Below are 23,280 nucleotides of genomic sequence, written 5' to 3' on the forward strand. Positions count from 1 at the left end.
GGGTGGTGTTCAAGCCAGGCCAGATGGGTACTCTCAGGAAGCCTTAGTGTTTCCCCTGCCAGTTTGCCACAAACTGGAGGACAGTGATGCACAAAATGCCCCAAGATGGAGCCGCAAGCAGGAAGTCCAGCAGTGTCACCCAGCCTGCCCCTATCAGACAAGTATGCTGAGAGCCTAGAAGTCCTTTCCTAAGGTCCCAAAATGCATGTGTTCATCCTTATAAAGTATTTATATGAGAACAATACATTTTCTTAATATTAGTTCTATTTCCAAAGTTTCATTTAAATGCCAACAATAATACTTTTGAGGAAGCATAAAACCCTGTTTTGTGTAGGGTTTACAGACCAGAAGAACACAGAACATTTGGAATGTCCTGTAATTGACTTTTATAACATACAGTCTCAATAAAACACTGCCAGGATTTCATTGTTAGTAGTAGTATTTCAAGGCTTGCTTTCTTTCTTTTTTTCTTCCTTCCTTCCTTCCTTTCCTTCTTTTTCTTTTTCTTTCTTTCTTTCTTTCTTTCTTTCTTTCTTTCTTTCTTTCTTTCTTTCTTTCTTTCTTTTCTTTTTCTTCCTTCCTTCCTTCCTTTCCTTTTTCTTTCTTCCTTCCTTCCTTTCTTCCTTCCTTTCTTTCTTTCTTCCTCTTCTTCATCATCATAATTACTGTTCACATAGCACTAACTATGTTAGGTCAGCATATGATGTTCCTGGGGAAATATATTCTTGCATATTATTTCCATGTCCACTTCCTTTGAGGAGAAAAAAAAGCACAATGGACTATAAATAAATGAGAATAAAATTATAAGTATACCTTCAATCTTCCCAAAGTAAATTTTTCTCAAGCTCCAGTACCCTACTGCTTACAAATTACTTGGAACCTAGTACATCTCACTATCTTGTGATTACTGTTCCCCTGTTTGTCACTTATTTCCATAATTCTATAACTCAGTAAGGGCAGGGACAAGGTCTATATAACCTACCTTTGTAGATTCAGCACCCAGCACATAGCAGGGGCTCAATTCATATTTGTCAAATGAATGAGTAAAAAATGAATGAGTCAATGAGCAAATATAACTCACACTGATGACATGGTGCCAAGATATGATATCAAATCATTCCACCAGAAATAGTTCATACATTGTCTCATTTAATTCTCACAAAATTCCTGCAAGAAAGATATTATTCCCATTTGATATATAAGGAAATTGGGGCTCAGTTGGGACTGACTCAAGGTCACATGGTGAGGAAATGGAGGTAGAGTTAGGAGTGCAATCTAGGCCTGATGGATTCCAGAACTGTTAATCTTTCTGATTCCCCAGCCTCCTGCTTCTGAGTGTTATACAATCTCCTAACAGGCAGGAAAAAAGAACCTGGTGGAAAGATCCTGCCTTTACCTATAGGGAAAGGTGACCTCAGGATCACATACAAGAGTAAGGGCACTGCCCCACTCAAGCAGAGCAGCTGACTCTCAGCCATCTCTAGTCTAATATAAGGAAAAAGTTAAAATATGCTCACATTCACACACATTTGCCTTTGTATGGCTTTGGGCTGCGTTTTTTGTTTTGTTTTAAACATATCTTTTTCTCTCTCTTTTTAGTCATATTTCTGAAATAACAGAACGTTGTGTTCTGTATCAAATCTCACAGCTGCACATAAAAGAGTGCATCTCAGAGTATCCTATTTAAAAAGATATGGAAATGCAAGATTCTAGTGAGTCCAAATATTTCTTTATTATGTTTTCAGGTTGAAAGAAACAGTTTGTTCATCGTTTTTTTTTCCTAGGGCTGTTAAACACGGTAACTCTGTCCCTTCTTACCTTCGTAGCTTTTTTGGAGTTTCAAATTTCCATGTGGAGCCAACCTCAGGATTGCCTTCCTTCATATGACACATACAGTTAGGTTCAGTTCTGTTCTTTTTCTGGGACAGAAAAAGAAAGAATAGGTATTTCCCATGCATTTAGCACCTTTATGGGAGTACAGAAAAGGAAAGGGATATGATGGTCTAGCCCTTTATTAGTGAGGTGCTGCTTTTGTTAAGCTACTTGCTTTTATTTTTTTACTAATTATTAATGCTTTCCAGATGTTTTTGCCTATGGAATATTCTTTGGACTGTGAAGGCAAATATGATGTCATAATAATACTGAGTTGATCATACTCATCAACAAGTAAATTAGTTGGTATCTGCAGGCAAAATAACCAAACAGGTGCCCTGAAGGATTAAAAATAATCCTCTATTCAAAAATTAAATTTAAAAACCAAATACCCATTTGTTCTAAGTACATGAATTTCATTAAAAGTTCAAATTGGAAAATGTCTATTCACAGATAAAGTCAATGCCACAAAATGCTATTTTCAGTCACGGTGAGGTATATTTTCAAAAGGTTTTTTTAGAATCAGGTGGATGTTTGTTCCTGATTGAGGAATGAGGAAATGGTTTCCGTGAATACCAACAAATGAACTGTTCCTTTTCTTCATATCTTAATGAGTCAGAGAGTCTCATAATTTTACATAAGCTATTAAATACCTTTTGAGGTCTCTTTTAAAGCAATTGCACAGTTAATGACAGGAGTACTAATAATATGTTACCAAAAAAATGTCCCTCTTCTCTTTAACAAATTATCAGCACCACCTGATAATTATTTATCAATTATTAAACTTGTACAGCTATCAAAGAACCCTTTTGCTGTCTATGTGCTCTATCATTGTTTCTCTTTCTTTCATAACTTTCTTTAAAGCTCTAGCCCTCCATGAAGCATTTTATCAGAACATAAGAAAATCACTCAACTGCACAGCATAATTATTTTTTAATACAGCAAAAACTTAATGATCTTTATTTGTCTGTCAGCTTCTTTGTACTAGAACTATATTTTGTCTCTGTTTTGCAAGTACTTTGCCAGGCACACAGGGGAGTTGAAGAGATAGTAGTTGATGGTAATTATGATGCATCCTGTGCTTGTTCACAAGGGACATTTGCTAAAGATTAAAAATAAATTCACAACTAATTGACTACCAGCCATAAGCTATACTGCTGGGATACTAAACCACCAACTGGAAAGAAAATGACTGAGCAGATCTTGCCAGGGATGAACCCAAAGATTTAATAAAAATTCTCTATTGCCTACAACATAGCTAATCAAATGAATGGCAACTTCAGTATTTCTGTATTTCTCCAAAAGGCCCACCTTAGGATATGAACATTTAGTTGCAAATGTTGAAGCTCATCCCACAAAGTTGTCCTTTCAAGCCATCAATAAACAAGTATTTATTTAACACCAACTATGTGCCTTGTGTTTATAGACTCTGGGATATAACCATAAATAAGATGCCCATAATTCTTTCCTTTGTGGTGTTCACCTTAGCAAGGAAGGAAATAGTAAGAGACTTTAAGTAGTGACACAGAAAAATGAGGAAAAGAGTAATAATGTATCGCAGTGTCAGAGACACCTCAGTTCCTTTTTTTCTATTTGTCATACCTACCTCAAGTTGTAGGCAGGAATCTTTATTCTTCTATACCTTGTGCATGAAAGATGATTCAGGAACTCTTAGTGATTATCTTTCTCAAGGAAACATGATTCACAATGGTATAAGAACAATCAACTTTACTAACAAGTGATGTGGATGAGCAATAGAGAAGCATTGAGAAGTTAAGACTGGCTGTAAGGATTTAAAAAAATTAAATGTAAAATTCCTGGAAATAGTTGGTTCTTAATAGATGTTAGTCATAGAACAGTGTCTTAAAAACCTGTGCATACATGATCAAAAGCAAAATACTAAAGGAGAATCAAGGATGCAGCTTTTAACCACATATTAATATATACTTTACTACTATCATTGTCACTATCAATATTAAAACATTGCACTGAGCCATTTCATAATTGTGTTTTTATGTTTCCTCTGACATCTCTCAGTTCAACCACTGGGGAAGCCCCTGTCTTCCTGTCTGCCTTGTTTTGGTTTTGTTTCATGTACCTTTCCTGGCAACGGGGTCCATTTAGTTGACTAGTTACCATAGAAGCCTGCTTGCTCTGAAGGGTAGTAAGTGTTCTAGGGAAATCAGCAAACTACAGGAAAGGAAAGACTGAAAAACTCTTGCCCAGATTGTGAGTCAACAGGTAAATTTGATTCACTTTATTCCACAGTACTTCTAGGTGGGGTCTAATCTGGGGTACAAATGGCAGCTTAAAGGTTTTATTGCTTCAATATAGGTGTTCTATCAAACCATTTTTATCTCTATTTGCATGGTTATAACAGATTAAATAAGCAAGTCTCTTGATTTTACCACTCTATTTTATTTGATGAGTAACTTTCTTTTATTGCTTCATAAATAAACTTCACAGAATTTTTAGCTTTAGTTCCTATTGCATGGGGAGTGAAGGGGAATTATAAAAGTGTGTTTGATGGTGATAATTGTAAATGACATTTAGAAAAAGACTAAAAACATAGACTTGCTCGATAATGGGCATAGAAAGGGAGAAAGATATTGAACATCTGCATTCATGAGACTTTCAAGTTAAGTCTATGGAAAGAAAAAAAAGTTATTCAGAAATACACAATTGAGGGCTGAGCTTAAGCCAACATGGATTTCAGTTGAGCAAATTGTTTCATTCATTTGTAGAGATGGGAAACTAACATATACTTTGTCAAGCATATATTCTTTCCCAATGACCTTTGAAGTAATATTTTTGTTATTCCCATTTTTTAAAAGAGGAAATTAAAGTTCAAAGAGAAAGACAGAGGTGCTTTTATACAAGGACCCTACATCCTTTAAGAACAAAAACACAGTAATTTTATTATTTCAGTTGAGTATATGAAGCAAATTAAGATTTAGATAGTTCCTAGCATCTTAGAAAAAGTATAACTTTTTTTTAAATTTTATTTTATTATGTTATGTTAGTCACCATACAATACATCATTAGTTTTTGATGTAGTGATCCAGGATTCATTGTTTTTGTATAACACCCAGTGCTCCAGGCAGTATGTGCCCTCCTTAATACCCATCACTGGGCTAAACCATCCCCCCACCCCCCTCCCCTCTAAAACCCTCAGTTGTTTCTCAGAGTCCATAGTCTCCCATGGTTCATCTCTCCCTCCAATTTACCCCCCTTCATGAAAAAGTATAACTTTTAAAAACACAAAGAAGGGGCACCCAGGTGCCTCAGTCAGTTAAGCGCCCGACTTGATTTCGATTTCGGCTCAGGTCATGATCTCAGGGTCATGAGATCAAGCCCCTCGTTGGGCTCCACACTGGGCATGAAGCCTGCTTGAAATTGCCTCTCCTCTCTCCCTCTGCCCCTCCCTCCTCTTAAAAATATAATAAAAATTTAAAAAATAAAAGCACAAAGAAGACAATGGTGACATCCATTGTGCCATAAAAGCAGAGTTACACGGGGACAAGAGCACAAAAAACAGGAGCTTTTGTTCTGTTGTTTGTTGAAAAGGAAGCACTATAGCATTGGCAAAAACAGCCCTGCACTTTCATTCAATGGAAAGAAATCAGAAAGTCCTCTGGAACAAGTTTGGGCTTAGTGGAAAATCATGTCCTGGTGCAAAAGTAATAGCCGTTGTAGATAAATAACCATTTATAGCTTTTTATCTTGGTTAAACTGTTATCTTCCAGTCTGTAAAAGATAATTTGGGTTTGTTGCAGAGCTTTTTAAAGAAAACGCTCTGCCTCTCATGAAATCCATCTCCCCAAGCTTTGCCCAAGAGTTTGAAGGCATTCTGTGAATATCTTGGAAATAACATCTCTGCGAAGCCCAGTGATAACCCTGAGTAACATCTCCCTCTGTTGAATTATATTTTCCTTGCCTAAATAGCAGGTGGGGCTCGAAAGCAAGAGGATGTCCCTGCAGAGAATTTCTGGGCTTTTCATCCCTGAAATCTAAGATATGCTTTAGGAAACGGTAGAAGTTCAGCACCCAAATCAATTTAACACTTAATGGGAAAAGTACAGAACCATTGGAACAAAACATCTGATAAAGCCCTAGATTACAGATTTGCCACATGGTGAAGAGGCCTCAAGACAGGTGAGCTGAAAAACACATATTGAAACCCTTCTCCAAGGTTCCTAAAATTCAAGTTTACTCCATTCCTAACTATTTCTTCCTCAAGAGAAGAATTTTAAGGGTTTACCCACTCTTGGGCTTTGCTACCGGAAAGTTGAAACAAAAAATTAACATTACATATAGGAAAACTGTATGATTATATTTCTTAATTGTGTTAAAATACACATAACACAAAACTTACTATAATTTTAAGTGTGCAGCTCATTGGCATTGTGTATATTCACATTGTTGTGCAACCATCTCCACCTTCTGTCTCCAGAACTCTTTTCATCTTAAAAAACTGAAACTCAGTATCCACTAAATAATAACTCACCATGACCCACCTCTCCCCAGCCTCTGGAAACCACCATTCTACTTTTTATCATTTTTTTTCTTCTCTTTTTTCCTCATGCCCCACCCCTTGGTAACCACCATTTTCTTTGCTGTCACTGTAAGTTCAAAAATTTTTTTCAACATATACCACCTATAAATGTGTAGAGAGCAAGATGGAGTCACTCATGTCAAGCAGTGACATAAGCAGCCAAGGGCATCACAGCTAAGACCAGATATTGCCAAAACCAGCACAGGTTGACAACACCCAGAACTGATAACTAGCAGAAGCAGAGAAGGTCTGCACAGGCTCAAGACTAATTAAATCCCTTTAAAAAGGAAGGATTTCTGCAGCAAACTGTCAGTGTCTAGACACTGATCATTTCATGTCTGACCACATCAAAAAGGCAACTACCATTGCCCCTGAAGGCTCTGCCCATTGATCTCTGAGCAGAACAGAGATTCTCCATGGCTTGAACATAATAAGCGGCACGTGCCACGAGATGCCCTGGACTAGACTGGGAGCTCAGCTCAACCGTGCACTCATAGACTGACTTTAAGTTCGGTTCCTGAACTTCCTACCCTTTGTTGTATCTTATTTCTTGTATGACTTTTTATTATACTTTGCCTTGTGTGATGCGTAAGAAGCCAAGTTAAACATGTAGCAAAAGGTCGTTGAGTTTGGAATCCTGAACCTGCTTCATAATTACGTTAATCTTGCTGTATGATTGAATAAAGCTGACATGAGAAGAGGTCAGGAGCCTGCTTATTAACCCCTTCTCTACCACAAATCACCCCGAAGACCTTGAGTAAGTCATTTCTCATCTGGGCCTTCCTTCCTTCATCTGTAGAGTACGGGGGCTGAGCTGGAAGATTTCTAAAGTCCCTTCCAGCTTGAAGATTCTGTGATAATACAGAGCTGTTCCCAGGTGCCTGGCAAAACTCCTAGTTTCTGTCTCTGTTGTTTCCCATGTACATTTAAATTATGGGTCCCTCAAGTAAATTTCAATAAAAGGGCTCCTTACCCAGGGTTAATTGCAAGTTTTAAAAGGGGAAGGGGAGAACCCACAAAAGAGTTGTTGAAAACCCAGAAGTTGCTACCAGGATTAGAATCAGCACTTTTGTCTTACCAAAATTCCTCTCTGAAGTCACACAGGCCAATCCACTTAATAAAAGAGGCAGGTTTAGCTGGAGTCATCACACCCAGCCTAACAATGGTGGGAATTTCAAGACATTATGAAGCTGCTGTCATGTGAAATTGCACTTTCACATCTTATCCAATATTACAAGCATCGCCTACTAGGGGGCAAAACCAGAAATGATTGACTTTTAACCAGGAAAAAAAAAAAGGTGTTTATTGAAATCCAAGAAGATTCCAATGCTTGCCCTTGATATTCCCTGGGCTCAGGACCATGGGAAGAGCTTCATAGGCCACAGACCCTCTTATTCTGGACATCATGTTCCACATTCTATCAAACATTAATGTGAGTCCACATCTTATCCTAAATATAATATTTTTAAACAGCAAAAAAAATACCATTCTTTGAAATTCTTTCATTTTGAGGTTTCTCTCTTATTTTGTAGTCTATAATTTTTTTTCAGATCTTAGATATTTTCACTGGCTTCTAAAATGTTTTATTGCCTCTGGTGCCCAAAGAATTAAAATCTCCATGATTAGCCCCATGTTCAAAATTCTTCTGAAAATGCACCAGATCATCAGAATTGGGTCACAGAGTAAAGATACAATGTGTGATGCCTCTTCCAGATAGCCCACTGGCCAGCTACATCCCCTGAACCCAGACCGTACTTGGAGTCTCCAGAGCCAATTCAGGCTGGGTTTGTAGTTGAGGTCAGGACCCCTAATCTCCTGGTTAACCAAATCAGGAGAAGAAACAGAAGTAAATGAAAGTTTCCCTTCAGAATATCAGTTTGAGAACCATTCCAATATGGCCCTAAGAGGATTTCATACCTTCCTAGAAGTTGGTTCTTCCTGCCGCATTATAGGCTGACCTTTGAAATGGAGCTTTGTTCACATGCCATGGCTGTATTGAAATAGTGCTCAGGTTCCAAGGATGGGAGTTTTCAAGGATAGCAACCTGATACCTGGGAAGGCAGAAACTTTGTACTGCACTTAGTATTGGAAAAATAGTCTGCCAGAACAGACATCCTCTGTATTCTGACACCTGATATCTAATCTAGAAAACATTCTAATTGTTCTCATTTTTTCCATAACAAAATACAAGCTGTTGCCTGAAGAGGAAAAAAAAAATTGCAGATAATCCTGATTACAGGGTCTAGGATCCATTTAGGACAGTAGCTCCCATTCAGCGTTGTCCTGGACAGCAAGAATGCATTTCGCTAAAGCTCTCCTTGAAGGTTTCCAAACAAAATCACCTTGAACCTTCATGAAATGGACTGTCAATCGACCCAATGATAATTGACACAGTAAACCTATTCAAGAATATGCAGTTTAGAATCATACATATGAAAAATTTCCTCTTAAAATGTCTTTGACCTCTGGAAAATGCTTCCCCCTTTCCAGTTATTCCCTGCCCAAGGCTTGTTAGCACCCAAAGATGCCTTAGTGCTTAGAAACCTTCCAAGGTAAATGGATCCTTTTCCCCTAAACCAGAACTAGAACACATGCCAGACAGTGGTACAATATAGATAAACTCCATATTTTCCTGGAATACCTGAAACACACGATCTCCATCCTAAAGAGAGGATCCCTCTATGAAATGACTTTGGGTGATAGCCATATTCAATTCCTACTGATAAATCTGTCTTCTTTCTTTATCCAGGATGAATAGCAAATGGCAGAGGGGGGTGAGGATATTGGGAAATGCCTTTGCCAGCCCACACAGCTCTTCTCTTCCTCTAAGAAGAGTATTCACTGCATTTGTAAAAGAAACTAGGGGTGCCTGGGTGGCTCAGTCGTTAAGTGTCTGCCTTCGGCTCAGGTCATGATCCCAGGATCCCGAGATCGAGCCCCGCATCGGGCTCCCTGCTCCGCGAGAAGCCTGCTTCTCCCTCTCCCACTCCCCCTGCTTGTGTTCCCTCTCTTGCTGTGTCTCTCTCTGTCAAACAAATAAATAAAATCTTTAAAAAAAAGAAAGAAACTAAACAAATTTCTGTTATTTGTATTTCTTCTGCCTACTCTTGAGATGAAAGTCATAGCACATATATCCATTTCTATATTTCAGAAGTGTGCTGCCTGGCCTTTTCCTGAGTTCTGTATTAGTCTATAGGAGAAAATGATAGATGTTTCTTCTTGTTCTTCTTGTTCTTTGTTCTTCTTCTTCTTCCTCCTCCTCCTCCTCCTCCTTCTTCTTACTTTTTTTTTGGGGGGGTGTTTTCTTTTACCATCTTACCCCATATGGTCCTGCTGACCTTACTGGACTTGGGTCTGTCTGGCAAACATGATTCCCAGATGTTTCCCATCCTTCTAGCCCTGGTCAGGTGCAGAATGGAGTCTAAGATGGCATGACATTTGGCTTCAAGGGAATTAGCAACTCCGTTCCGGAGCAGGATGAATGCTGGCAGCCCGGGATGGCCCCTAAAAGTTCCCGCCCGCGGCCCAATATATTCCTACGTGGCCCAGACCTGTGGACCCATTCCAGGGAGCCAGGAAGCCAAACCAGAACCATACGCATGCGCAGTTCACACTCCTCGCTCCTGCGAGCGCACTCAGGTTTTCAGGAATGCTGGGCCAATGTGAACAGGGGCCCGCGGCCCAGCGCAGCAGGCCATGTTCCTGGGGCCAGAGATTCCCCTGCTGCACTTCTGATGCAGGGTGGGGAGGGTTGTTTGAGCCAGATTCCTTATGGCCCTGTGCTGGGAAGATACACAGGGCCTCAGTGGGGGTCGGGTCTCCAGGTGCCTCTCATCAGCAGCCTTCTGGCACTGCTAAGAAATTTCTGTAATTTAGAGGTGACTGGTCCAACTTCCCTTCTTCCTAGGGATGGGTTGTTTCTGGTTTTGTGTTTTTCAATTGGTAGCGAGTACAGATAAAATAGTACCTCTCATCCCTGGTTTAATGGGAAAGAGAGAGCCGTCTGCATATCCGGTAAGTTATTTCTTAAATCTTTCTACTCCTCCAGTCCGTGTAGGCCTGGCTGACTATGTGATATATTAGCTGCACCACCCCTTTTCTACTAATTGAGCATTGGATTAGACAGAATTTCTGGTGAAAGCAAAACCTTGTGGTCAGGGTATTATGGTTTTCAAGTAGGATATGACAAAAAACAGGTAAGAATATTCTCCAAGGAGAGGCCTATGTTGGAAGGTAATTGAGTTAGGTGACTTATTAGGATTTTTATTGAATTTTAAGAACTTGCTGATTTGTTTTGCCCTTAGAAAGGGTGCATCCACTGTCCTTTGAAAGCATATTATGTAGTCTGCAACTGTATCCTCCATGATTAACATTTTTGAAAGAGTTTAATTTTTAAATGGACTGGGGAGCTTACCACTGGGACTGTTTCTAAAGCCTGTTAGGTATTTCATAACCTCACCATTATGAAAATTTTAGCTATTTGCTCTGGCTTCTGGTTAGAACTATGGATAGAACCCCCTCATTTAATAAATACTTTTTCTCACTAATTCAGAAATTCAGGGTCCAAGTTATGAAATGACTAACTACACTGCTATTTAGTGGCAAGCGATTTTAACTTCAAGAGTTCCTTTCATCACATGGTGATATTGGCTTAGTAATTTGTATTAATTTGGCTAAATCTTTGGAAGAATCCTAAATGTCTTTTAGTGAAGCTATTCCTTTAATCCCTTAAAGAGGTATTTGACACCCCTGAAATTAATCACCATTCATCCATTCCACAGATATTATTGAACCAATGCTATACATAAGAGATTCTATGTGGCTAAGGCAGAGAGAGATACAAAGTACAAAAGATACGGTCTCACCCTAAAGAAAGTTATGGTCTGACAGGGAAGGTATTCTGCCTTTGCAATTCTCAGAGCTTCATTTGCCCCATTACAACCTCAGAGGCTTTATCTACCTCTTACTTCCACCTCTATAGAGCACTCTTGGGCATTTTGCTTCGGCTAAAATTTTGCTTTATCCTCAAAGATAGCTCAGGTGATTGACCAGTAGAGGGTGGTTTTCTTACCTCTGGAACCAAGTAGGCTTGGTTCTATGTCTATACAGACATTTTAGAATTAAACCCAATGACCTCAGATTTATGCTGTTTTATGATCTTGGCAAAGTCTCCTAGGCAAATTTAAGATTTTCCAAATTATGAGGTTGATAGATGTTACTAGGAAAAAAAAAAGATTCTATGACTAAATAATTTTGGGGAGTGCTATATATAAGACATTCTGCTCTTGTTGATTATCACTGTTCATATTAAATGTTATCAGATGTCCAACAATAAAGAAATTTGGTTAACTTTGTTGAATCCAGCACTTTCCAAACATTTGAATACAGAGCCCTTTTTCAATAATGATTATTAACATTTCATGGGAAACTAATGTACCTTGGAGCATAATTTGAGAAGTACAGTTCTATACCAGGCATTGGCAAACCTTTTATGTAAAAGGCCATATCATGAATATTTTAGGCTTTATGGTCCAGATAGCCTCTGTCACAAATACTCAGTTCTGCAGTTGTAGCAGGAAGGCATCCATAGATATTACACAAACAAATGGGTGTGGCTATGTATTCCAATACAGCTTTACTTACAAAATAAGCAATGGGCTGGATTTAGCCCAATGGCCCTCGTTTGCCAACTCATGGTCTATATTTTCCACTAAAACTTTTCAAAAGAGCTATAGCTCCATCCAGAAAGGTTCCAAAGTCCTCTCACTGCATGTAATATTCAAAAACAATCAATCCATTCTGAACTTTTATTTGTAAAGTATCTTTTTAGTCTGAAACTAACGTCAACCTCAATAAATGGCTACTCTTTCCATCAGAGGTTTTAAGCCTTTGCCAAAAGACAGGAATGATACTGACTAAAGAACAGTGGTTATCACTGGATGTGGGACTGCAAGGGATTTTTGTTTTCTTTGTTGTACTTTTCTGTAAAATTTTTGTCATCAGAAACAAAAACAGCAAAAGATATTTTTTTAAATAATCCTTCTGTAGTGCAATATTTTCAAAGTCCTTCTCTTGTCTTAATAATGCCACATCTTATTTTCATGGCACCTGGTAATTCCCCAGTGCCTTTAGGCTTTTTATTTCATATCCCCCCTCCCACTTTCCCAAATACAGGTTCAGCAGAACCTCAGCTTTCCTTGGTCTCTTTTGCATGTTTTCCACTCTCTCTCATAATTTAAATTTTCACCTCCTTATGGCTGTTTCCTAAATGTATGTTCCTAGATCTGATTCATCTCTTATCAGAATCTCCTTGGAATTTATTAAATATGCCAACCTTTGAATCCACCTGAGACTAAGGTATACTTTATACCTTAGCCAGGGGACAGAGGCAAGATCCTAGGAGAACTTACTATAAATGCTTCTCAAGGTATTTTCTCTGAGTAGATTCCTGGTATTTCTTAAATCTTTCCTTTTGGTATGAGGAATGGGAGGTAGAGGCAGCAACAATTATACATAATAGTATTAGTTAATAAAAAAATAATGCTATGGACAGGAGCAACCTAAATGTATGTCCAAACCCAAATATTCTATTGCCCTAATGACATTTCGAAAGTATTTCCTGCCATTTGAGCCATTTTCTACTAGTTGCTTCTCTACTTAACATTTAACATTCATAGTAGTTGTACCTCTAGTCAGCGTTTATTATTAAACATCCACCATGCACAGGACACTTTATAAACATTATATAAATTGGTTCTAATCCTGGTATTAAACATGTAAAGTGGGAATTATTATCTCAGTCGTAAGGATGAGGAAACAGGCTCATAGAGTTTGAGCTATTTTCCCCAAGGTCACAGATTCAAGAAGTGCCAGAAATGGGATTTGCATTCAGTCCTCTTCATCTGCAAAGCCTCTCTACTCCTGCACACTGTCTTTTAGCTCAGTAAAAAACAGTCATACTGTTAGGCAAGGCTAAAGTGATGAATCATGAGTGACAGAGAAGGGAAACTAGTGAGAGGAACATGGGAGTAACAAAGTAAACAAGAAGGAAGGAAGAAAAAGCATAGAACTTATAAACCCCTTAGTTATAAAGATATCTGCTAGATTATAAATTCTATCAAGGAAGGGTCTAATTCTTTTATTTCTTTATCTCTCACCCTGCTTAGGACCAGGGCTGGGAAAGAATGGATACTTAATGAGGACTTATGAACTGACCCTTTATTAATAAGTTGTTGATTAAGTATCACCATTAATCACTGCCTATTCTTCCCCACCCTTAAGATAGAGTATAGCAGATGTCAGGGCAAGGTGTGGTAGGTTCAGGGAGGCTTATCAATAGAGGGCATTTTAAATACCTATAATCTCCTCATTAAACTCTCGGACCTAAGATAATATTTGAACAAGTGCTGATTGCCAATAAACCAAAGTCCTGTGTTTGACTTTCAAGGAATTGAGCTGATGAGAAACAAGTTGGATTTCTTTTTTTTTTTTACAAGTTGGATTTCTATCAATGAACAGGTACTCATTCTTATATTCGTAAATATTTATTAAGTACTTTCTATAAGCAAGGCAATGGGTAGGTACTATGCATGGAAACATCCAAATATCCAGATGTCTCTGACTGGAATAAATATGTCTTAAAATGTCATTTTGTTTATCTGAAATGTCCAAACAGAGAGCTTCTATGAAGAGGAAAAAGGCCATCTTGGTTAAACACTTCAAAAGAGCTTTGTAAAATACTCCCTTCCCTGCACTGATGATAGTGTGTCTGAATTCTGGTTCTTAGAAAGTTATTATGGTCCATCTGGGAGGGAAAGCCTCTTGCTCCTTCAGAAAATCTCAGTGAGGGCAGGAGACCTGTGTCCTGAGTGGATATATGTGCATTTATGTATATTGATATTTAGAGGATGTAGAACAACATGAGTCCCAGGAAAACTCAAAACTAAGAAGTCATATGAAAAAAAGGAAGAAAGTTGTGAAACTTGGAGAAGTTGGTCAAAGCTCTGTGTTAAGCTGGTGCCTACGAAGTGCTTAAACCAGAATATTCACACAGCTGTGGAATCAGAAGGAACTCCCCATATTCCCAGTTGTCAGTGGAAATCAGAATACCTTATACCTTAACCAGGGGACAGAGGCAGGATCCTAAAAGAAGATATCATAAATGCTTAGAGCTGAAAGATACTTTACAGGTAACTGATCCAGTAGTTCCTAAATCCTGTTGCCACCAAGAACACCTGAGAAGCTTTCTAAAAATTGGAAACCTAAGCCCCACATCATATACCTAGATTTGATTTCCCAGTGGGTAAGAACTGGAAATCTGCTCTATCAAGCCCCTAGTGACTCTAAAGATAAAATATGACAAATGATGACAAATGTCAAATAATGAGTATGTATTTTCCCATAAAATAGGGCTTTTCAGAAAGAAAAATCTCCAGTACAAATTGGAGAAGTAAACTCAGAGGAGAAGGGTATAACAGAATTTATAGCCTCAGAAATATATTCCTATTACATAGTCAAAAGTAACAACATACAGGCTGAAACCATCAGATTAGAAGACCAAAGACCAGCATTCCTCTCTTTCCTGGGTATATGTGCTAGGAGAAGTCACATGACTACCAGCTAACTCCTCACATAAACATGGAAACACCATGCCTGAAACATAGGTGTTAAAGTCATCTACACCTCAATTTTCTCATCTATAAAACGGGAACACTCACATGGATCCCCTAAGAGTAATTTTCTCATTCCAAAAGTTGAATTAAAAGTTATTTCTCCTCTTAATGAGCCTTTACCATAGAAACACTGGTTCATCGAAAATATAATAAAAACAAGCAAGTTCGTCCCGCTCCTGCCTTTCAGAGACCCTGTGGGAAAGAAAGTGGAAGATATCTATTCAAAGAGAGGGTTTGCGGTACATTTTCTTGCCATTCCTGATTCAATTCATTGTACGTCAAAATGGGAGAAGAGTGAGTATTATGACTGGATTGTGTCCCCCATAAAGATATGTTGAAGTCCTAACTCCCGGTACCTGGGAATGTGACCTCATTTGGAAATAGGGTCCCTGATTTAATCAAGTTGAGGTCAGTAAAATGAGCCAAAGTCCTATATTCTGGGAGCCATTATAAGAAGAGAGAAATTTGGACACAGACTGGCACAGAGAGGAGACTATCACGTACAGACAGACCACCACGGGCTGACAGAAGCAGAGTGGCATGCTGCAGCTGCAAACTTGGGACGACCAAGGCTTGATGGCTACCACCTGGGCTAGGTGCCGTAGCTGCACCACAAGGACCAGACTCTACCCAGACTCTCTTGCAAGACAGCACAGCCCGGCTGACACATCCGTTTCAGACTTCTGGCCTCCAGAACTGGGAGACAATACATCTCTGTTGTTTTGAGGCTCCCCGCCTGTGGCACTTGGTGATAGCCACCCTAGAAAACGAATACAGTGAGTGAAGAGACCTCTAGTTCCTCAACAAAACCAAGTCTGTTCCTGTCCTATCAGAGGATGAGGACCTTCATCCACGAGTCTTGGCAGGCAGAGAGCGGTGGTACGGTTCAGGGCATGTCCTTCTGATGCCCAGAGAAACATCCACTGACCCTTCCCTGAGAGTAGTCCTGACACCTGGAGTGGCATCACGATGAGGGGGGCCAGGCATTCCAAAGACAGGCTGGCAGGGATAGAGCAACTCTCCAACCTACTGAAAGCAAAACCAAACCAAACACAGATTTACGAGCTGTGACACCCATTCGTTTCAAATTTGGTGTTAGCTTCTAAAACCCAAGGGCTGAAATCCCACCCAAGCCTCCTCACTTAGCTTGTATGTAAGGCCTAGAACCCTCATACTGTGTGGGACAGTTTGGTGACTAAAAGTTCATTACAAAGTGGCATTTCCTTGGGAAACCAGGGCCTCACAGAGGAACTGATGACAGGACACCTTTCTAAGATACTGTTTCCTAACACCACTTGCAGAGGTGTTATGAAGATGAAAATACTAAAATAGTGTGTTTGTAAGCCAAAAGCCTTACCCCCAACATAGGTATGGCTGCTGGTTCTTTATCAACATAGTTTTGCAAAATAAAAAAGGTTTATTATTCCCATTAGTTCACTGGTGGAAATTAAATAATAGGGCCAAGAAAAAAGGGAATGCATGTTCTCACTGTGAGATACGCAAATGGAGTATATGAAGAAATATCCCCATTAGCTTGCTGTCTGCCCAGAGAACCAGGCCTTTCGTCTGACATCCCCTACAGGTTAATTGAGGACGGCTGCTTGTTTAAAGAGTCTAGCAATTATTCTGAGGAACCGACTAGCCAAATCTATTCCATCTGATGATGAGTGAAAATGTAGAGCTTAACTCTTCTCTAAAGACAACAAAAAGGCACAATTTGAAGGTGGGAAAAAAGAAATCTGAATTATACCTAGTGGTTGCTGCTGACATGTAATACTATCAAGAAATACTAAATTATCTCATCCAAGCTGCCTTTTAAGTCATATATTACAAATAGGTGAGCTAGGCACTCAATACAATGCAATTTCTGTAGTAGCTGGGGAATTCAATGATTCTAAAATATTCTAAGCTTGTGGTCTATTTCACTGTCCCTGTAGAATCTTCTGATTAAGTGAGGAAGCCCAGGAATACAGTCATGAAAAGATTTTATTTTTAGTTGTTGCCTTTGGCAAAGTTCTCTGCCTAAATGGAGAGAATTTACTCTTTAAAAAAAAAAAAACAACGGAGTTTTCTCTTCTGCTGCATAAAGAAATAAAAATAGCAAAGGCCTCATAAATTATCATTCCTCAGTGTCAGAATGTCTCGCTGTGGAGCTGATTGTTAGTTGAGGGCTGTTACAAAGTCACTCTGCAGGCAAGAGTCCTCTGCCTATTTCCTAACACCAAAATGACAACTGGGAACAGATGAACAGGCCTTTGGGCAAAAACGTATTTTTTTTTTTCCCATAAACAGGCACAGGTTTCAGAGAAAACCAGAGATGACATAGACTTCCTCATCACTATCATACACATCCCTTCCACCAGCAAAATTCTCAATGTCAAAAAGTAGTCACACGCCTCTTGTACCATTCCTAAAAGATGTCAGAATCGAATGAGCTCCACATGTGTAGGCGCTGGGGCCTTTCTCCTCACTCGCCTGAGCCAACTTGACAGTGAGCCTGCTGAAAGAGGCTTTCTAATAGGTCAGGTCTGGTAATTTGGCCACAGTCATCCTACCTGCACAGTTTGATCTGATTGACCTGAAGCAGGAGAAATTTAAAGAGGTCAATACACTGGATCTCTGCATCCCCACTGTTGCCTTCGTTCTAATCCCATGGTTCCTTTGCATGCTAGACTGAATTCTGCCATTTCCCTCTCTGTCCCACCAGGATATGATGAGATGTCACACCCCTTATTATATTACTTTACATGGAAAAGGGCCTTCGTTCTAATCCCATGGTTCCTTTGCATGCTAGACTGAATTCTGCCATTTCCCTCTCTGTCCCACCAGGATATGATGAGATGTCACACCCCTTATTATATTACTTTACATGGAAAAGGGGACTTTCATGCAATTAAGTTTACTAATCAGCTGTCTTGAGAGAGGGAGATGTTCGAATGGTCCTATTCTGATCACACGAGCCCTTTCAAAGCAGAGAGTTTTATCCAGCTGGTACCAGAAGAAGGAGACAGAGAGATTCAAGGGGTGAGAGGGACTTGATGCAAGGGAAGCTCTCCGTTCCTAAGCTGAAGGGCCACAGACCAGGACCTGAGAGCAGCCCAGAAGAGCTAAAAGTGGTGCCCAGACAACAGCCAGCAAGGAAACCAGACCTCAGCCCTCCAACCACAAAGAACCGAAGCCTGCCAACAACCTGAATGAACCTGGAAGCATATTCTTGCCCAGAGCCTCCAAATAAGAGCCCAGCCTCATCAATCCCTTCATTTAGGTCTTGTGGGATCCTCAGCAGAGATCTCAGTGGGGCCCACCTGAACTTCTGACCAACAGAACTGGGAGCTAATAAGTGAGTGTTGTTGCAAGCTGCTAAATTTGTGGTAATTTGTTACCGCAGATTACACCATATACCAGTATACCCTGTGCTTGAGTCACTATCTTTGTGGCCTGTGGAGTAACCCAATTCCTCTGAGACTAGGGCCCTACCTTCCTCTTACCAGATCCTCCAGCCTTCTGACCAAAATTCCCAGCTACCAGGGTCCCGGCTACCTGCTTAAAAGATTCCCCTGGTCTTATGGGATTATGAGCCTGCCCGAATCCCTGTCCTCTGACGTACATATTCTGGGAGATGCCTGATCATTGGGTTCTCCTGCCTCTTCATATTAAATACCTGCCCACATCCAGTGCCTGTTATTCACATAAACTTAGGGAAAGAGTGTGGACTTTGAAAGCAGCCAGGATTTTGCATCTCAGTTCTGCCACTTACTAATTATAGGATATTGGAAAAGTCATTAAACCTCTAGGGCTTCATTTTTCATGTTGTAAAATAGAGATAATACCATTCACTTTGTAAGATTTTTAAGGATTAATCTTAATGTATGTAAAGTATATGGTAGCTAATCATTACTACTTCTTTTATCAATCCACACAACTAAATAGTTCATTCATTCTGCTGAAATGGAATTCCTCCCAGAGCATTCAGCTGGATTTGTCCCTCCAATTTTCTGCTTTGGTGGGTGAGGCTATTTCCAATTCCCCACCACTCCCAATTGCCATACCAAGTTAACCTCACCATAGCCCATTGCCCAATGCAATACACTTCTGTTCATTTGTTCATTCATTCATTCATCAGGAGGCTTCCATACCTCAGGCACTGTAAAAGGCACAGGGATATAATGTTAATCCAAAGAGATAAGCTTTCAGAGTTTACATTCTAGTGTGATCCTTTCATGTTAGAATCATTCCATAAGATGCATAAATTTATTGTAATTTTGAAGTTATCTAAAGACCAAGAGGCATGATAACATTACAAAAAAAAAAAAAAGGTATGAAATGTGACCAGCATTATTTTTGTGTCAGAGAACAACAGGCATTGTCTCTCACATTTGACAGCTAAGACTTAATATTTCTTTTGCAAGAGAAAAGGTAGTAACTCTTATGTGGTAATGAAATGTTCATGTTCTACTTCAGCGACTTAATGAAAAGAATCACATTATTTCAGAGATATGAGTGATTAATCCACCAAGAGAAAGCAGGCTGTGGCCAAGGCGGGGAGTACTAGAGAAGTATGTAAACAATCTGCTGGTTGGATCTTAGACCAGCTGCTGCCTCCTGATTGAAAAGAAAAAAAAAAAAAAAAAAAATCCTCCTAACCTCGCATTGGAAGCAAGCCCTGACTCTCCCTAGAGGCCATTTTGTAACCCAAAAGAGCTCATTCCGGAGAACCACTGAATTTATCTCAGTGGCAGTTTATCACAGTGAGTGTCAAGACTGAACAGCTTAACTGCATGAAAAGCCTGTCTGTGTTGGACCCATCCAATGCCATGGTCTTGTAAGGGAGAGTCGTTCACTGAGTTGTTAGCCCGACATCATCAATATCACTGTCTATGGCTTGTGCTGCAAAGAAGTAAATAAAAAGCAAGGCTGGGAGGAAAACAGAGTCTTCTTTGAGTTGCCTCCTATTTACCAGTAATCCCACCAAGTGTTTTTTTGGATTGGCAAAACTGAGCTCTACATGTTTATACTGGTAACATTTTCCAGTAGGTTCTACCAAAAGGTATCTGAGCACCTTGTGTTGTGAAATTTAGAGAAATGAAAAACATTAAAACAAATAAGCCTTGTCTCCCAGTACAGGCTCCTGGAAAAGAAATTCTACCTTTCTAAGGGCATCAGCCTAAATGAGGCCTCAGTTCTTAAATTCCTTAATCAGTTGCCTTAGAAACCGAGAGAATGTGGTGAGCACCTCCAGGCAGCAAGGTAATACCATGATAGGTTTAATCACCTGTTCCTAGCCATACACTTGAGTGAAGGTGAAATTGTTATTATTCATTGTGACTGACGTTCTGAATTTTGCAGATCTTTTGGCACTTAAATAAAATCTCTCAGGAAGAAGAAGGAGGGGATGTTAGGTACACTGAAATTAGGAATCCTTGTTTAGCACTCACCGGTTTATCTCAGCTGGAAAGCACTCAAAGTGGAATTCAATCCTGTTCAGCAATTTATTGAGTTCCTACTATGTGCAAGTCACCTAGTGAAAAACAGTAGCAAATTATATTCACCCTCATGCCTGGAGAGCACCATGAATTTTACAAAATAAAATATGATATGCCCATAATCTAAATATTAAAATGGCGAGAGAAAAACGTTCTGTCATTTATTTACTTTTACCAGAGGAAGGCAAGCATTGGGTTTATAGGTAAACAACAGAACCATCGCATTTTAAAATTAAATCTCTGAAACCTCCAAAACACTTATTCACAGATATATCACTCTAAGTGAAGATCAGAATTGTGGGTTCTGAAATCAGTCCCTAATTCCATCTGCCAAGCAGATTAGATTTAACTCTTAACTAGCATCACTAAATGAAGGTTTGGTAGTTGTCTAATTCTGTGTGCCCTCTATTCTAGGTTATTCCAACCCTATTTGTGTGAAGATAGTGATGCCTTCTTCCATGAAGACATTTAATTCTGAACTCTTAGAGTTATTTGTTGTTTGAGTTTGTTTGTTTCTCATGTTCTTGCTCAAAGTTCATTCTCTGTATCTTTTTCTTTTCTTCTTCTTTCTAGTCACCCTTACCTTCTCCCTCTCTTCACCTCCCACCTGGAAAACAAATGTCAAGCATCTAGTTTCGTATTTCTCCATGCTCAGACCTCATACACACACATATGAGGGGAATCATTGTTTGTTTTACCAAAATGTTATCATACTATATGCAAGAATTACATCTTGATTTTCCTCACATAACAGTGCCAAATATCCTTTCGAATTAGGTTATTACAGGTCGAACTCACTCTTTTAGCAGATTTGCCATGCTTTTATTTTTTTAAGATTTTATTTATTTATTTGAGAGAGAGAGAAAGTGTGAGTGGGGCCAGGGGCAGAAGGAGAAGAGAGAGAATCTCCAGCAGACTCCGTACTATGCACAGAGATCATGACCTGAGCTGTAATCAAGAATCAGATGCTCAACTGACTGAGCCACCCAGGAGCCCCTCCATGTTTTTAATATACCACAATTTATTCACTCATTCTTCTACTAATGGTTACTCACTTTGTTTTTCAGACTTGTGCCTCTACACACAGAGCTGCAAGACACTCCTGTGGACTAACACTTCTATTTCTATGCCACAGACTCACCGGGATGGAGCTGCTGAATCAAACAGTATGTACATTTTTATTTTTAAAAATATTGCCAGATTACCTCCCCAAAAAGTGTCCCACCAACCGTGCATGAGAATGTCCTTTTCCCCAAATTCCAACCTACAATAGGTATAATCTCCCTTTAAATTTTTGGCACTGACATGTAAAATGAGTTATTTTTATTTTAACTTGTATTTCTCTGATTCGCACAAAAGTTGAATATTGTTTTGTTTCTTGTCCATCCGGACTTGTTCCTCTATGAATTGTGAATCCTTTGTCCATTTTCCATTGATGTGTTTGTCTTATGGTGATCAATGTGCAGACCCTCCTTTTGTGTCAGAGATAATGGCACTTTAACTGTCATTTGTGTTTGTATTTTTTCCACTATTGATCTTTACATATTACCTCCTACATTTTCCTGTTGTGTGATTTACATGTTGTGATTCAGTCTATCTGGAATTTATATAGTGAAAGATGAGGGCTTAATTTTATTTTCTTCTGGGGGGAGAGCCAGTTTTACCAGCACCATTTATGAACTAAACTATCCTTTTCCCATTGAATTAAAATACAGTGTTCTTTTTTCCTACCCCTGATCGGTTTGTCAGTTCCCATACTAGTATCCCTCCATTTAGGATTGGGGTAGATTTATAGAAATTTTTATTGTCTGTTATGCTTAATCCTCCATCACTATTCTGGTTTTCTTTATATTTTTGACTATTCTAAATAGTCTTCAATATGAATTTTGAATCATCTTGTCAAATCCTCCCCTTAAAGTACTGTCTGGTTTTTAATTGGCATTGTACTGAATTTTATGTTAATTCTGAGAGCATGGATCCTTTTATATTAATTCTGAGAGCATGGATTTTTAACTCTTCTCATCTAAAAATATGGCATATTGATCCATTTGTTCAGAGAGTTTTATGTCTTTACATAAGAATTTATGAGTTTTGTTTTATTTTTTACCATGTAAAGTCCTTATCTTTCTTGATGAATTTTTTTCTTAAGCATTACGTAGTTTTTGTCACTATAGTGAAGGTTTTCTAATTTTCATTTCTAGGTGATTATTGTTGATACACAGAAAAACTATTGTTTTTTTCATACCTATCTTATTTCATCAATTCTGAAATACATATTTTAACATCTTTGAAAGTGGAATATATCCTATAATAATGACATCTTAATTATAATTACATTTTTAATGGCATATCTTGAAATCTATGGCATCTTAGGTCCTTTTAAATGTGATATACCATAAATAAATAGATAAGATATACCAATTAACTTTCCAATTTTTTTCTTCTGTTTCATATTAGTGGATTTTTTAAAATTTTCTAATTACATAATCATATCTCCAAGAAAACATAATTGTATCTCTTCGTTTCTAAATGTATACCAGTTATTTCATTTTCTTATTTGGGGGTATTGCGTTTTTATATATTGTGTTTTTATGTTATGGAATGGTTAGCATAAAGAATTTTAATTTCTTGCTATTGGTTTTTTATAGGTCTTCATCATAAGTAATTTCTTTTCCAATTTTATGTAGACTTTTTATTG

At 38.7% G+C, this 23,280-nt stretch overlaps 1 long non-coding RNA gene across 2 annotated transcripts in view; it reads left to right on the plus strand.

The window, feature by feature from the left end:
• Nucleotides 1-4,047: 4,047 nt before the first annotated feature.
• The window catches only part of LOC113921339, a 33,025-nt gene continuing 13,792 nt past the window's right edge, over nt 4,048-23,280 (plus strand). For both annotated transcript variants that reach the window (XR_003519646.1, XR_003519647.1), the window contains exons 1-2: nt 4,048-4,113; nt 21,650-21,748. This is a non-coding gene — a long non-coding RNA (uncharacterized LOC113921339). The remainder of the gene's footprint in view (nt 4,114-21,649; nt 21,749-23,280) is intronic.

Source organism: Zalophus californianus, chromosome 9, assembly GCF_009762305.2.
Source record: "Zalophus californianus isolate mZalCal1 chromosome 9, mZalCal1.pri.v2, whole genome shotgun sequence".
Classification (NCBI taxonomy): Eukaryota; Metazoa; Chordata; class Mammalia; order Carnivora; family Otariidae; genus Zalophus; species Zalophus californianus.